Source organism: Pezoporus wallicus, unplaced genomic scaffold, assembly GCF_028554395.1.
Source record: "Pezoporus wallicus isolate ANWC-B61680 ecotype Strahan unplaced genomic scaffold, APGP_CSIRO_Pwel_v1 contig_818, whole genome shotgun sequence".
In the NCBI taxonomy this organism is placed as follows: Eukaryota; Metazoa; Chordata; class Aves; order Psittaciformes; family Psittacidae; genus Pezoporus; species Pezoporus wallicus.
The window spans coordinates 613,982-631,660 of NW_026636248.1; the positions used below are offsets into that span (position 1 = coordinate 613,982).

General features: G+C 41.9%; 2 long non-coding RNA genes across 3 annotated transcripts in view; one reads left to right on the top strand and one right to left on the bottom strand.

The window, feature by feature from the left end:
* The window catches only part of LOC130593819 (uncharacterized), a 68,100-nt gene that overhangs the window by 13,629 nt on the left and 36,792 nt on the right, over window positions 1–17,679 (top strand). The window lies entirely within an intron of this gene.
* On the bottom strand, window positions 9,451–16,991 carry LOC130593820 (uncharacterized). Its single transcript, XR_008970882.1, has 3 exons — window positions 16,542–16,991; window positions 15,689–15,821; window positions 9,451–9,523 (listed from the first exon to the last, which is right to left on the bottom strand). It is a non-coding gene; the product is annotated as an uncharacterized LOC130593820 (long non-coding RNA).

Here is a 17,679-nt window from a genome sequence, read left to right on the forward strand (position 1 = left end):
GGAGACAATGGTGGGGAGCTGCACTAGGAGCTGCTGGCACAGGCTGGGTTTTCAATTCCTTGTCTTGGGTTGTTGTGTGACTCAGGACAGGGTGAAAGTGGCAGAGGGTATTGGTTGAGTGAGAATGATATTGCTTGATTACCCAGGTTTGGAGATTGGGGTGCTTGGCTCTCTTTTTGAACTTCTTCTCTGGAGTCTGAGGAAATCTGAGGCTGAACCCAATGTTCCAATTTCTACGTTAAAAGCACCGTCAGGAATAACAAAGGGCTGTGAATGAAGAAATGTAGTAGGGATGGCAAAGGATAAATGAAACTGGGGTGGGAACACTGAAGCCAAGAGCATTGGCAATTAGGGATTGAGTGGCATAAGGCAGGTAAAGAAAAATATTACTAAACTGAAATACTTCAGAATTTTTTAGAAGGGTGGGGAGGGAAAGGCATGTGTGGGGTACCTGATTGCATGACACTGCATCATACTCTGAAATCTGCCATCCCATTTAATAGGTCCAATTTTTCCCTCTTTGGCAGGTAGATCCTGAGTAAAACTATTACGCTGGAATTTTTAGGATTCCACTGGGTTTACAGTGGAGTTGGAAAACTCTAATTTGACGTGATGCCTAAGTTTTTTTTTTTTTAAATTAGACTGTTTTTTAAATGTAACTGTTGCACTTCCGGAGGACTGGCTGGAGTAAAGCATCATTGAGTCTGCTTCGTGTAATGGACTGGCTTGTAACACAAATTAATTGTATTCTTAAAGAAAACACTGTTATGCTTTGGCTAAGGTTGCACCGACACACATTGTAAACTCAGCAGCACTTCTGAACATAAAGCAGAAGTAAGTGTTTTCTTAGCTCTAATGATCATTGAGGCGATCTTTGGTTGTCACATTGCCTGTTCATATATTGTTTTTATGCTCCCACCATACAGAAACAGCAGCTAGGGGAAGTTTTTTTTTCATTTGACAAGCTGCGTTTTGCCTTTTTCCCTCTTGCTGTGAGGAATTATGTCTGGGGCTTAGAAACTACAACTGTTGTTTAGATATAGTACTAGGAATTTCAACTTTATCTCTGCAACTTTTGTATTGCTGTAATTTAATTGTTTAGGTATTGGTTCCACTTCAATTTAAATCCTTCACTCGGGGGCTTTACAACTTGTGTAGTTTCTAACCAAATTTTAGGTGAGAATACACTTTTTTAATTGAGATTACAAAGTGGTTTACAGGAGAAGCAGTTTAAGAAAAAAAATGTAGTTATTAAAACCAAAAATTAACTAAACTTGTCAGTTGCTTTCTTCTTCCTTCCAAAGTAGTTGAAATTAATGTTTGAAAATTAATCACCTGATATACACCATATGCTTGCTATCTTTCCAGTCAGTTGGATTAGCTTCTCTCTACCAATAAATTGGGCTGTAATTCAAACTGCATCATAACAGGTGAAAATGTGTGGGACTTTTGTCTAGTTTTGGTTAGGTATGACACTGGAATTTCTTCAGACCTTATTTAAGAACCATGATTAGACCTTAGCAGTTAAACTTCTGAATTGTTACATTCATGGTAGCACACAAATGACTATGCTAAACGTGGAGAATGGAGGGGAAAACCAGGGTTCTGCAGATATTCACATCTGTTACAGGCTGGGCTGCAGGCTAATGTATAGAAGACAGGGAACAATGTAAAAAGGAAAAGTAATGATGTTAAAGGGTATATTTATATGTTGTGCACGCTTAATATAAAGAGTATATAGCTGAATTAATATGCTTCAAAGAAGAGAATTTGTGCATAAGACGGGCTGAAAATGCTATACATGTTTTGGTCACTGTGCAGCAGTGCAAATTCACTTGCTCTCTTACACTTTTCCTCCCCAATTCCATGTAAGGCTTGAAGCATTGTAGAAATCAAGCCAGGTTTTGTGTAAGATGGGGAAACGTGCTCTACCGGCCAAAAGCGGGCCTGATCCTTCGCAGCAGGCAGAGGGGGATTGGCTGCCTCGTGGGCTGCGTAGGTGCTCCTTGAGGATGTACTTACATAACCTTCCCAAAAAATCAGGCCCTGACAGCTCCAGAGAAACTTGGCTCATCAGACTGCACGTATGCCACTTGAATTCGGAGGAGCTGCTACCTGCAAGCTGGCACCTCTTGCAATTACGTGAGCAGTGGTAAAATGCAGGCAGCGGATGAGGGCAGTGCCTCTGCTAGGGTTGCTGCCTGTCTCCCTCTGTGGGATGAAGCTGCCTGTGGCAGAAAGGCACTCGTAGTCTCTTCCAGACTGGTAGAGCTCCTGGGAGGAAAAGGCTAGGTTTGTCTTGTAGTCTCCTGGAATTGTGGCTGTAATTTTTTTTTTTTTCCTATATTTAATTTTATTTTTAAACTGCCCAAGTCACTTGGTGTGGTTTATGTAGCAGCCTCTTACCAGGCCTCCAGGGCTTTTTTTCTTCCCAAATGCTGCCTAGGCTGAAGGCAAGTGCAAAATCGTGTTCTCTAATTCCTGACTGCAGCGCTCAGGGCCAGATCTGCAAAGTGATTTAGTTTCTTCTAGCGTGCCTGAGAGCATTGCAAAACTGCCTTGGAGTCAGGCACCCTGCTCCATTGACTTCAGTGAGGATTAGATAAATTTACCTGCTTAAGTGCTTTGAAAGAGACATCTAACGTTTCTGAATGTCTAAGCAGCTTTGAAAATCCTGATCTTCTGCTTTTAATCTTTAGCTTCTAAGTGCTTCAATAGTCTGGCAATTCTCATTGTTCTGAATATACCCCAGGCTTATAAAACACACTAACTTTTCTTGTGCTGGTTATACACATGTCCATATAAAAGATTGTGCCATCGCTCTCTTTAAATCAAAACACAGTTTCTGTAAGAGTCCTAGATATCTTCTGCAGTTCCCATCTTTTCCATAAATAGTAGAAAATGCACTACTGTAAATGAACAATATTGCCTCAGACCCACCAGCTTTAAGATTGCTCCTGGGCTGCAATCTCCATTTTGCAATAGCTTTTGCTTTTCTTTGCTTCTGTACAGTTTGTAACTCCTGAGCCACTCATTCACTGTGTCTTTGGGTCCAGCTTCCTTCTGGTCTTCTCATCTTGCTTGTTCACCTTTACTCTTCTACTTCCATTGCCATCTTCCTAGAGTTTCCTTTCCTAGGTCTTTTTCAGTGATCCATTTGATCATGTTGGGCTTCCCAGTTGCCTCCTCTTGATGTCAACTCATATGATCCATGAACATAATTTTCCTGAAGTGGGATGGACTTTGCTTGGTGGACTGCTTTTTATTCCTTTGAAAGTTACTCCACACTTGCTCCTCCTTCAAAAGTATATTCAGTATATTCTAGAGCTTTCTGAAATTTTGTGCCAGATTTTTTCAATTGGAGATCTTTACTTTTGGCCAAACATCTTTGCTTCCTACTTAAAGACAGCCTTCCTCAAGTGATTATTGGAAATCTCTGTGGAACTATTACAAAAAATCTGCTTTTATTGTCCCTTTGGTCCCTGCTGATTCCCCTTCATCTCTCCGCAAAACTGAAGCACAAGTTTAGCACCCAGCCCAAGTTATGTGTCCCTGGGTGCCTACAGCTCCTTCCTGAAGGTGATTGCAACCAGCCTTTCCAAATGCCTTGTCTTGGCCCTGACAAGATGATTCTTGCCTGAGCAGATGGCAGAGAGCAGTGATCACCATCAGTGGTTTGCAGGGACCCTGTTGCCTTTGACTCTGGGGGGGTTCATGAGAAGGGAGGGGGTCATCTGGCAGTGATGTGGCTGAGGGTAGGAGAGGGAGGCACACTGGCTTTCTCCTTCCTCTCCTCATTGGAAAGATAACAGGGGTTTCTGCTTATGTTCCATAACCGGATCTCTAAAGACAACCTGCTGGGTCTTACCCCATATGTGGAGCAGGGTGAGGAGGGAAGTACTGCTTTGGGTGCCTTCTCACTCCCTGCTGTTTTACTGCTCTATTTATTAGTTCTAGGTATTCTTGTTATCCTTTATACCTTGGCCACACCTATGAGAATCCCTCAGCAGTCCAGCCTTCCTGATGTTTCACATCAATGGATTATACAGAGTCATGAGCTGTGTACTGCAAGGGAAGGATGGGGAAATCCATGTCGTTGGTTTTATTTGGTGGTTTGTTTTGTTTGGCTTTTTTTTCCTGTTGTAGTTATAGCTTTCCATTTTCATTTAAAAATCTCAAAACACCCTGACTGTCCTTGCAGGGGGCTGCTACTTCTACTCCTGCTCTTTCTATATTTGGAAGACTTTTTAAAAAAGAAATAAATTATCTATAAAGTGTAAAAAATATTTGAGTTTTTCTATATAAATATTGATAATTACTTGCAGAGAAATCTCATAGTAAACACGGCTATCAGAAGTGAGGGAGGAGCCTCCCACTGATGTTTAAATGAATCACTATAGCAGCCAGAGGACCGTAAAAGTATGGGGTTGAATGTAAGCAAAGTTAAATGAAGATGCACCAGAAGGTAGACTCTTGTGCTGGCAGAATGCCTGGAACTTTTGAGGGATATTGAGGAATAGCCTAAGGCCCCAAACCTTGTGGCTTTCAAGGTTTACTTCTTCCTGTCTTACACTGCTTGTTTGTCTTTATTTTCTTTTTTAGAAAGTCTTTCAAGTAAAGTTCTGACTTGAGACCAGTACTTCTGGAAAGGGCAACTCAGCCATGAGGTTTGTTTGTTCATTTTGGGGTGGCTTGCTAGCATGTTTTTTTGTGTGTTTTTCCCTTTTGGCGAAGTGATGTTGTATCTTTGTCTAGTCATCCTTGTAATTTGTATGAACTCATATTCCCTTTCTTCTGTGCTGTCCAGCCCAAAGCACCCTTCTAGGTGTGTGTGCTTGCAGAAGACTGGAGTGATGCTGAAGACAGAGGAGGTCAGGTGTGAAATTTGGCAAACCTTGAGCACAGAACTTAAATCTTTGGATCCTCCAAATGTGCAGCAGCACTGGTGCTTTTTGGTTTTGTCCAGACATGGGGGTGAGGTGAGAACAGAGGCAGCTGACCTGGCTGCTAGGCTGTAAAGGGGCTTCACTGCAGTGTTCCCTATTGTTAGTGATACTGATGGAGAGGTTGCAGCCTGCTTGCCACCTCTGCCTTTGCTGCCAGCACCCTTGGCCTGGTGCTTGTGGTTTGTGGAGGCTCAAAAGGAATTTGAAGAGCTTGGGTAGCCTTTGTGTAGGGCAGAATATGCTGGAATGGGGTTTTCAACAATTTAAGACTTTTTTGTAATTGGGATCTCAAAGGCAAGTAACGCTCAGGTTTGGGGAAGCTATGAGGCTATGCCAAGCAGTGCAGTATGCATTAGCATGCCTTATCTGCATGCGTGAAAATGCCCCTTTGAACACAGGTTGCTCCTTGTTTCCCATATTTGTGGGGAAAAAAGGGTGTGAAATCTGAAGCATGTTCCAGGAAAAACAGTTGGCTCCTTTTACCTCAAGGCAATGCAAGGCTGGCCCCTTGCCACGCTTTGGACACTTTGTTCCCGTTTTCTCAGCTAGTCCATGCTTCCAAAGGTGGAGGGTGAGAAGGGGCTGGAGGAAGAAGCAGGGCAGGCAGCTGCACAGCAAGAAGGCCACTAAACTGGGCACAGGAGGGGCAATGTCACCAGCAATGACCTGGTTGGGCTGCATGCTGAAGGGCTCCACAAAGACCTAGAGAGCAGCCTGGAGTGCTCCTGGAAGCTTCTCCCCTGCCTTGCTGGGTGTAAAGGCACTTTGAGAGGCAGGTTTGGGCGTGCAGGGAAGCCTCTTCCACCTTTTATGATCGGTGCAGCTTGCAAGTAGAAGCTGTCATTTTTTCCCAGGGCGTGTAGAACCAGTTTCACTGGTCCAGCGTGCTGCGGAGCCAACAAGGTCTATCATGAAAGGGGCCGTGATGTATCTGCTGTTGGTGCTCTTGATTTGTGGGAAGGGTGTGGATGTGGAAGCTCAGAGGCTGTATGTACTGTCTTGGCCACCTGCAGAAACATCTATTTTTCTCAGAGACGTTGCCATACAGTCTTGCAGGGTTATTGGCCACTCACTAAGCACCATTTTGACTGGTGGTTAAGGAGCTGTTAGCCAAGCATGGCTTCCTAAGACTTCTAAGTTTACTACTATTGTTTTTCACCATTTACATTGTCATATTTAGGACTTCTAATGCCTCTGCTTCTCCAACAAATTACTTGGGGTGGTATTGCCAACTTTCCTGGGGTTTTTATAGAGATATATATATATATATTTTATCCTATGGCAATTTATATATATATATATATTTTTTTTTTCCCCTGAAAGTGCAGGGTCTTAGGACATTCTAACTGGGAATCTTGGACTGCACAAAATATGGTTCCAGTTTTGGTGACTAAGAAAAGCTTTAATTTACTGATCAAAAATAAATTTATAAATAAGAGACGTTTCAGTTTCCATTCTAGTTTTCCTTAAATGCTTTCCTTGAACGAGTGACTTGTAATTATTTTAAATAATTAGCATTGGAAGTGCTGCAGTAGCCACTGCAAGCAATGCTTTTAAAATGGTTAGATCAGAAACTAGTCAAGATGGGTAATCCCCTCCTCACCGTGATGCTATGTGGGCAATGATGACTGCTTCTCTGGGCTCTGTTTCTGCAGATGTTTCCTTTGTGACAGTTCTGTGCATGGCAGTGCACAAAGGAAACCCACACAAATTTTTGCAGGATTCTGTCCTGCAAATTAATCTTCTACGCAAAGTCACCCTTGGAACTGAGCACTGAACTACTTAGGGCCTTGATCTCGTCAAGCCTTTGCTTGCAAATGGTTTTTACTTAGCTAATCTTCCTCAAGAAATCATTTTGAAAGCTCAGGACTTCAGTGCAGTCAAATAAAGCTGGTCTAGATCACAGGTTTGGTTTAGTAAGATTGCTGGCCATACAACTTATGGGAAACAGTTTCTTCACTATGCTGCTATCCACATCCTCTTTCCATTCCCTTCTGGTATCACTAACATGCTGGGTTTGCCAAGAGGAATTACTGGATATAGGCGCAACCCCGAAACTGAAGGGGGTGGCAGGAACCACCTTTGATTCAGAAGCAGAGTGTTGTGTTCAGTCAACAGCATTTGTCCTGTTAAATAAAAAAAAAAACAAAACACCCAAAACCAACCTGTCTTCCCTGCCTCCCCCCCAAAAAAACCAAAACCCAAAACACAAAAACAAACCCCAAAAAAACCCACAACAAAACACACAGGATTTTTGGAATAATTACAAAAATATGAAAACTTTAAAGTTTAGTGTGTGGATTTTCTTCCTTTTTTAAGAAAGGAAATGTAGGTGTGTTTTGACCTGCTGGAAGCAGTCCAGCTTGAGGACAAAACCTGGGATGGCTGTGTTCGCTTAAATTCACTCTTTTGGCTGGAAATTTTGAGCATGTCAGAAGGTTTAATTCCAAAATTCTTGTGAAAAAGAATGAATCTGTGTTTAAAAGAGAGCCGTGTATTTCCCAGCCCTGCAGAAAAAAAAAGCTGTTTCATTGGCATTTGCTAAAAAAAATATAAAAATATAAAAAAAAAAAAAAATGACTGACAACAGGGTTCTATGAATGTTTATGTACGTGTGAAAAGCGTGGAGTACCCTGCTCCTGCTCATACAGTTACACAAATGCATGTCTGCGTGTTTACATGCTTTATCACAGAACTAAGTAGTTAATAGTTCATACATAATCTGTATATAATACTGGAAAGTACTTTAGGAACAGCTTGAGAGGCATTTGTGAATTTATTCCCTTTTGCCTCCTCCATTCTCATCAGATGTATTTCTACCAGTCAATTGGACTTTGCATGGTAAGAATGGCATAGAGTAAAATCAATGGAAGATCCAAGCTTTTTTTGCCATGCAACCACTGCACTGTAAATCTGTCGGTGTCCTTGCTAAAACGATGAGACAACTCTTGCCCTGTACTGATGGGTGTTTTAAACTATCAGGATGCATGAAATATGTATTTTCTTTTTTTAATCACAATTAATTTTCTCCAGATAAGTACATTTCACAACAGCAGTCTGCCCCCAGAGCCTCCGCTGGGGTGTGCTCCTGGTTTTAGCCACAAGTGCATGCATAGGCTGCAGCACAGGATAATGTTGTTGTATGAGCACCGTGTTTGATAATACCTCAGAATTCGCACTGCAGTAAGCCTAGCTGTATGTTTTAGATCACAAATGTTTCTTGTTTGAGAGGCATTTTCCCATTTCTCTGGGGTGGTGTAGGTCTGTTGGCCTGCATAGGAGATAATGCCAGCACCGCTGATGTGTAGCATCTCACTGTTGAATGCCTCTGCTGTTCCATCCCTACTTGGTGGCTCATGTGCTGTTGCCTGTGCCCCTGCTGCAGTTGCTTCAACAGCATGATTCTGCTGGGATCAATATCCTGGCATCACAGGCAAACTTCCCTGTTGTGGCTGAGGGACCTGCATTAGCAGTAGCAAAAGCCACTTCTACCTCCTGCTCTCACTAACAGGGTTTGAACTCTGGCATAAACAGGGCCTTAAACATGGTGAAAACCCCATATTACCAGCTAGCCCCTTTGCTTGGTGTGGGGCTCCTGGAGAGCAGGAGCAGTGTCCCTAGGCTGAGGGCTGTGCCAGCCTCAGGGCTCCCACTGCTGGGATGTCTAAGATGCTAGCATGCCCCTGGGTGAACAGGAATGCAGAAGCCACATGGTTGATCTTCCTTCCCCCTAAGCCTGCATAACAAGATTGAAAAAGCATTTTAAAAAACTTGTTTTCTGTTCAAGAATTGGAGGCAGCTTACAGAAACTTGCCATTCAGTCTTAAATCTGTGCAAACCTGAAGAAATATTAGCCAGTTAAGTGTTTTAAAGCACATAAATATTTAATTGCTCCTCTAAGGATAGGCTGGTAGGGGAAGATGGAAAAAGTTTACCATATTCTTATTATTTTTGCCTGTAGGCAAAAGTCCAGCAAATCTTTCATGAGAGAGATAATTATGTGAGGATGGGACGGAGATGTGTTGTAGCACACATGAATGCTGACCTGGCTGCTCCCAGCAGCCGGTGGGGCTGCTGTGATGTTCAGAATTACATTTCCTTCCGGGAGGCTGGAGGAAGGGCTGAGAGATTGGGGTGGAGGCAGGAGGGGCTTCTTCAATTACAAACCCTCAATTTTCACATTGTTGAGCACTGAAGGAAATAGCTGATGCCAGTAAGAGATCAGAGACCAGTCTGGAGTCTCTGAGCATCTTCTCTCCCTCTCCATGCCAGAGCTTGCTGTTGCAAAACTCCTGATGGGAGGTGATGATATAATTTGCAGTCAGATAAGAATGTGCATATTTATGCAGGCTGTGGGAGGTGGGAGAAAGAGCCCTTGTGCAGGAAATGTAAGGTTATTTAAGAAACACAGTTTTTTGTCACTTTAATTGGACTTTTCATTGCAGATTTATTTTTAGCATTCACCAAGGGATTCCATGTGAATGAAGATTTTTCTTGATTTCTTGGGAGGGCAGGATGGTAGGAGAGCAGAGGAGAGTGAGGCTTTGGCAACATTTGCAGTACCTTGGTGATCTAAGCTAAAAGAAAGGGAATATAGCCTGACTCTATGAAGATGGGTAAGCGGGAAAAGGGGATGTGCAGAAAAGAAGTCATAAAAACCAAGAGGATGCAAAAAAATCTTTGCCTTGTCTTTAAATGTAGTGTTATGTTTTGGGGTTTGGTTTTTTTTTAGGTGTTTATTGTGTCTAAGTAGTAGACATGCCTGCCTGTGACTACAGAAACACACTTTGGATTACTTAAATTACAACAAAGGGGTCTGTTTTTATATGTAAAATTTGTGCCTGTATTTTTTGTGTGTGTGTGCGTGAGCCTTTTATTTCATTTAAAAGGAAGCCCTGTGAGGACTAGAAAAAGAGGAGGATACTCTCTCTTTATGAATACTAATAAGGAAATCAAGGGGGACAATGGCACTTCAAGTTTCATCTTTCTATTTCCTAGAGGCGCAAACTCTGCAAGTTGTCACCTTGGTGTATTCAGTGCCTCTTGAAGCACTAGACTCCTCTAGAGAGAATGTCAGCCCCAGCCCTGGGCAGTTTTGACAAACAGAGTATATATTGATACATGATAAAGTATGCTAGAAATCACCCCAGCGCTAAAGGCTACTATAGTTTTAATATCATCATTTGAATTAACAAGCATTCTGTGGAGAAATAATGAGCTTTCATTATTCAGAACATCATCCTTACCCCGGGAACTCAGAAACCATTAGCTCTTGAGAACTTAATGAAAAGATGATAAAGAATGTTTTAGATAAAAGTTTGAACGGGTGCACTTGGTAACTAAGGTAAAATATTAATGTTTCTCCCAGTGATGAATTGCTGTTGCTAAACTCGTGCTTGCTGAGGAGACAGAGGGGTGTGTAGGTGTTCCCATGGGCAGTGGCTGGGATGGAGAGCTGCTGCCCACATCCTTTGGAGAAAAAGGCAGGAGAAGGGGAAAAGCTGGGTATTTGTATCTCCCCATCTTCCCCTGCAGGTATTTTCCCAACATGGGACTGAAGCTAAAATCCTAATGCTGTTTCCTTTTTGGGATCCCCCTTTCTTATTCATTTATTTATTTTTATATATATATATTTTAATGATAGCCAATGCAATATAGCCATGAGAGAGTGGAAAGGGGTAGAATGAGCAAAAAGAACCACAGCAAAAAGTCCCTTCTTGAAGCTGCTGACCTGAGGCTTGATTTGGGCAGGTCTGAGGCGCTCAGGCCAAGCATGATTGCCATTTTGTGAAATTCCATATGGGTGGCTTGCTACATGTCTGCAATAAAAATCCCTGTTACAATAAACGAAGAAAGAAATATATAAAAGTTTAAATTTTATTGGGTGTAAAGCTCTTAAAGGACTGCTGTTCACAAAGAGTATAAAGATTGCTGACTCTCAGTGTATGTACCCCTACCGAAACGTGTTAGTCCTGCTGTTTTCTTTCTTTAACTGTAGCAATTTGCTTTCTTGCTGTTCTATAATCCTTGCACTTTACCAGCACCAAGGGCCTACAGCCTGCTTCCACCTGTGGGTGGCTGGGAGAGGTTGTCTATCCTTCTGATGCAGGTGGAGAGGTGGTATGGGGACCCCCAAGGCTCCGATTGCCATGGAAGGGTTTGTTCTCGCTAACGAATGTGAATGGGGGGAAGAGAAGGAAAACAAATGGGAATAAAATATCACATAAACTGTCTTAAGTCACAGTGTTTGCTGCTAACAGCTGCATTTAGGTAAATGCTGTTACCTCGAGAGGTGTTATCTTCTGGGGATCCTTATCATAATTTTGTTTTAAATCTGAACAGCTGTTGTTTAACTACCACAGACCACAATTTATCTACAGCTTGAGGCCATAAAGGTACCTTTATTACACTCTCTTTCCTTTTTTTTCCTTCCATTTGATTTAATTTCAGTGTGTCTGACACCAAAATGCTATATACAATTTGCATATTACAATATGCACACTGCAAATTCCATACACTGCTAAATGGGAAAATCGGAGCAGAATGGTAAATGGAGAAAGCTTGCAATGACAAATAAAAGAGGAAGATGAGCTCCCATGTTTCATTTACATGTAAAATATTCTGACAATAGTTGTTTCCCCAAGAACAAAGAGCTGGTTTTTCTAGGGTGACTGGTTTATGATGGCTGCAAGAAAAAAAAAAAAAGATTATTTTTGGCACTGGAACAGAAGCGTGCTTATCTGAATTGAGCCCTGGGGCTTGCCATATAATTGGAATAAAACTTAAGTCTTACTTAAGAAACTAACAAATATGGAAGCATGAACCATATCCAGAAGGAGCAGCCATGGTGTACTAGGATTGAAAATCACCTCTCTCCAGGCAAAGTCCTGTCTAAAAGTTGGAGTCCTGAAAAGGACTTCAGCAAAGCATAGTTTCGTATTGAGGCACCTGGTCTTTTGTAGCTGATCTCCAAAGTTTATTATGGGAAGCAGGGAGGAGAGGTGTTGCAGGTGTTGTGTGGTGAGCATGGGAAATGGTGGCTATTATAGGGGATCCTTCTAACCCTTACGTATCTAGGCCCAATGACTCAGATGGTGTCTTCCAACCCTAGGTTACTGCTTCCAGCCCTGAAAAAGAATCTGTATATATAGATCTAAGTTTCTCACTGCCCTGCAGCAGAAGATGTGTACGACTCTTTCCTGTACATCTCATTTCCCTAAGGAAAAGGGGTCTTTGCCTCCAGAGCTGTCAGTACAGCAGCTTTCAGCAGCACAAAAATTGTGATAAGAAATATCCCCAAATGTGAATCTGGAGTAAGAATTTGAATTTGGATAGGCCGTAACACTTAACCCAAATCTCTAGAGTTTTGCTTTATGTTAGTTTTTCTTCAAAATAAATAACAGTAATAACACCTGAATTAATTATACGTGTAATAGCTTGATGACAGAAAATACACCTCTCCACCTTTACTCCCTTGTTTCCTTCACCCTATACGTGACTGTGAAAACTATATGTGTCCCTGGGAGTGGGGTGATTTTGTTGAACTGTTTTTCTAAGTGCAGACTACATTAATCTGTTGACACTTAAAAAAAAATTATACCGTAACTCAGCTTCTCATTGACCTTTCATGCTCTAACATCCATCAAGTAATATGAGACTGTTTAGTTTGTTTTTTCAAGGACAGAAAACCACCTGGTGGGGGAGAAAGTGGGCTGAAATGTATGTGACCACATAATAACTACCCCTTGATGACATTCTCAGATGCTGTTGCTGATCAAACTACGTTTGTCTCCTTGAAAATGCTTAAAATCAGCATAGGTAGAGTGGGTGGGCTTTACTGTGATCCCAGAAGTCCCAAATTTCTTTTTATTCCTGAAATCTGTTTTAGCCAATTTAATCTCTCAGTTTAAGATACCCCATATCAGAAAACTAGAAGGAACTGAGATTTCTTTTTCCTCTTCCAGGAGGGGTAGCAGAAGGAGTTAGGAAAAACACACTTTAATGTAGTGGTAGACTTGTCAGCACAAAGTACTTGCATCCTCATAGATATTATGCAGTGCTTCGTGTCTTGCAAAAGAACAGTGGAGGGATTTACTGAAGTACGTGCAGGTATGAACCAGTGGCTAATGTCTCTTGTATAATATTACTCCTGAAAGTACAACTCCACAAAGAATACTGTCTAGAATTACAGGGCAAGAGCAAGTCAACAGTTAATTGGCTGTGCTGTAATTACTTCTAGATGCATAATGTGCAATACTTATAGGACTTGTAGAAGTGGCATACGAATTTCATAGTGGTCTCCTGGTATTTTATCATGTGCGGAGGATTTTGGTAGTCTGTGTAGATCTTGGGATTAATGGCACTGTTATAATTTGTTCCTGCTCTGCTGTTTTAAAAAGTGTGTAGTTTTTTGTCTTCTCCTCCCCCCCCCCTTTTTTTTTTTTTTTTTTTAAGTGAAGTCTGTCTTTCATTGTCCCATAAGCTAGAGGAAAAAAAATATGACAGATGCTGTTCAAAGGCTTTGTCATTCTTTGTTAGCATGGAAGTCATTCCACTTGTTTTTTGTTTGCTTGGAGTGGCTTACACTTCTGGTGGCATGCGGTAACCACACATAATGTGCTATGGTACCATAGCCCAGTGTTTTGCAGACCTAACAAGAGCACAGAAACTTTGTACAGAAGAACAGATGTGGTCTCTGAATTTCTGGTACCTGATTTTCCTGACCTTTAACCTTAGGGTGCATAAGATGTATTTTACTGAGTTTATGGAATTACCATTGTGGTCATACTGGGCAAAGATCTGAAATGCTGAAGAGCTGTGTGGGTGGCAATATGGATAAGTTCTTTAGAAACAAGGCCAGGCAGCAGTAAATTCTTGACCTGGCTGTGTCACATGGTTTCAGCAGTCCCCAGAGCTGTGGCTCTTTGGATGTTATCCAAGCCTCTGAAGTCAACCATCATCTTTCCCACTGCAGCTGTGAAAAGCCTTTGCAATTTGGTGGCACAACTGGCACATTTCAGGGCTGCTGAAATCACACTTGGGGAAGTTAGGGGGGACTTCTGTGCATGTGAGGTTTGTGCATATTTGGCTCACTCATCTTGTGTGATGTGGATACAGAAGTTATTGTGAAGCTTTATTATATGGACTTTGGAGTCCCCAAAATGTCATTTGGATTTTACTTTATTAAATATGGAAATCATGTCAAAGGTAAATGTCAAGGGGCTATAAAATTACCCTTCTTATCTCCTGTACATTTATCAGTTGATAAATGGAAAGAAGCTGCTGCCAAAATAACTGTGAATGAATAATTTATAAATGACTGATGCATCGTGTATGTTGTTTCAGGCAGAAAACAGTAGGACATCAATAATCAAAAGAAGTTGGATTAATTTAGCAGTATTTTGCAGTTAATATTTTTATCTAAATGCTGCAGTCTGGGCCTTTGTCATCATGAGATCCTTTTTTTTTGTCACTAAGGACTGATCCACAGATCACTGAAATCAATAGGAATCAGCTGTTTACTTCAGCAGGCTGTGATTCAAATTTATAATATGAATATATAGCTTTTTTCCTGCTTTCACAATGTTATGGATTTGAATTTCTTTAGCACTGTGTGCAGTACATGGAATAGAATTTGGTTCAGAAGCTTCCTCCCTCTGCACATCCCTGTGAGCTGCATGTCCCAGTCAAGAAATCTGGGTAACTCAATGGAACAAGGATGAGGGAAAAGTGGCTGCCAAAAGAAATATCTACCTAGTCTTATCTTTCAGATACTTCTTGTTTCTGTTCAAACAGGGAAAACTTCTTTCTTGCAACTTTGGTTTCGATGCAAAGCTGACTTTTTCTCAGCATGTATTTTTCACATGCCTACCGCCAAATAGATAACATTTTAAATATTTTCAGCACTGGCTGTTGTGAATAAGGTTAACTACTGAAGAGGTGAGCTAGATTCTTTCTTCCTGTTCTTTTCCATGTGATTTAAATATGGCCCATTTTGCCCATCACATGACTAGAGCTGCCAGAGATTGCCTCAAGCTAGTTTATGGCTTTAACTAAAGGTCATTTTAGGGGGGGAAAAATCCCACGGAGCAGGGGGAGGAGACAAATGCATTTAAAAAAAAATACATTTAAAAGTAGCTATTAAGCATTCGTTCTGAAGAATACAAATGAAAGAGAGAAGCTGACATTATATTGGAATGGATCAGAGGAGAGAAATAAAAGCACCACCACTAATAATAAACTCTCTTCCTTCCTCCACACAGCACAATGCCTCACAAAAGAAAGGTGTGTAAAGCAATTGCCTGGATTTCGGGCTACAGCTTTCTCTACCTGACCTAGATATCTGGCTAGCAGCTCAACACTGCAGAAAATGCCCTACTGCAAAACTCCTATCCCACTGGCTGCTAATAAGAGCAATTCTCACGTAGCACTACATCCATCCCCACAATGTAATTGGTCTGGCTCTCCCAGCTAGCCGCCACTCCTCCTGAAGGCCCACACTGTGAAGAGAAATCCCAGACCTCCTGAGGGCTGAGGGGCTCCAAAGCTGTGCTATGTTATCAACAGCTACATGGTTAGCTAACTGCTGTGACTAAATAGAGATTGGGAAGCACTGCAGGCAAGGGATGAAAAGTGATGCCCTCCCATAGCACAATGCTGATATGCAGAATTGGCCAAAACAACGAAACTTCACAGACAGTGCAGCAGAAGGCATTGGCTCTCTTGTTTGGGCATTTTATTACCTGGAGCAAAATGTGCAGAGAAGGGAGATAATGAAGTAGTTGACTAATTCAGTGTGATCCAGCTGGCTAAGCCAGAGGGGCTGCAGAGCAGGAAAAGCTACAGAACTCACTGCTAGCCATTTTCCCTTGATACCTGTGAAGCCAAAACAAAGAAGTGCAGAGATCAAAAAGCAGAGCAATATCAATATCGGAAAAGGGGAGAGTCACAACAAAAGGGGAGGAGAAAACTCTAGGATTGCCCCCCCCTTCTGCTTTCTATCTAGTGGCAGGGGGAGAAGAGATGTTATTTTTGTTTGCCTGGTGCCAACTTGTAATCTGAGAAATCCACCAGATTCCCAAATGCTTAGAATCCTGTGTGCCACAATACTCAATGCTAGCTTATTTTATTTTTAATTTTATCTACTGTTTGTGCTTGGGGGGTAGGAAAGACAGGTTTTGCAATGTAGGCACATGCATGGTAGTGCCTTCAAAAATGCATATCCCCCCTTTTCTGCAGCCTAAAAGGCTAGATAAATGATACAATTCTTATCCAGAGGGAAATTAGAAAATGTAAAGTGTGTAAATTCCTCTCCCCAGCTCCTAGGCATTGCTGTGCTTTTGCTGCTGCCTGTATGGTATGGTTTTTGTTTGCCTTTTTTCCTCTGTCTATGCTGCTAAGTACACAAGACTCACTGCTCCCTCCATCTCTTCTCCTTTCCTGCCTGCTTCCTACAATCTTCCTACAGAGTGCAGAGCAATCCCAGCTGTACTAACAAGCTGTTCCCCAGATTAGAGTGTAATGTTTGTAAAAAGCTGGCAGTAAGTAAAAGGCAGTTACTATATGTAATTAAATATACAAGGCCAAACTTCGTACCTGATGTAACATTGATGTGATGCCTTGAAAAGAAATGGAGAAATACATACCTCCACCAAGGCTGAATTTAGCCCATGCTGCTCATCATGGCTGCCAGGGAGTGAATCACTGCTGACCAGTCTGCCTGCCAGCCACTGTTCATACCACTTATTTTAATAGGAGACAGGCAGACACTATGCATCATTCCGAGATGAGCATCACAAACACGCTTTGCAGGGAAGGAGACTACAGCAGACTGCCAGCACTCTTCCAGTGCCAATTACAGTGATGTTTAATCGTAAAAGCAGATTCATTAAAATGGGATCAGAGCCAAGGCGTTTGTGATTTGGAGGCTTGTGCTAACTTTTGATAGCCATCATCGGGGGCAGCTGATGTGACATCACCCTACAACTCTATGTGACTCGTATTTTTAATGGACCACATGCCTTCGCATGATAATTTTGCTGCTAGAGTTAGCTTGGCGTTAGCTCAAGAGACAAATGCCAGCAACCAAATCTGAAGATGTTGGGAGTTTGCAGTTGTCATGGAAATCAGGGGCGACTGCTGGTGCTTACCTCCTCTGTAAATGGAAGTCCACATTTGCTCCCTTCAGCTTGGAAGCTGACAAAAAGGGCTAGGTGAGATGGTCCCTCTCTCACAGCATCACTTTGAAGATAAAGGGGAAGCTCCTTTTGCGCTTATACATAAGATTTTCAGAAACATTTTTCTCTAGGAAAATACTCTTAACATTGGAAATATACACTTCCCTGTCACCTGGCCCGGTCTTTCCATGTGGTAGTTTTGTGACCAAAAAATGCCTGAAGAACACCTTGCAAAGGGTTCTCTTGGGTGTTAGCAGTGAAGGGACAAACATGAAGTGCTGACTTATGATCTGGCTCTGTTGTTGTGGTACAGTTGGGATTTCACTGTAGGCACTGTGAGGCACTCGGCTTATTTTGAATGGGAGCAGTCTGTGCTCTTCATGAGTTACATGGAGGTTACATGGTGTATGTCACCTAAACAAGAATATCCACATGATGCAGATTAGCAGCTGCTCATAAATAACTCATGAGTTCAAAGAGTCATTACAACCTGCCCAGGCCACCTCTTGTATCAATACAACTATCGATAATGGTGATGAAAATTATTCAGACAAAGC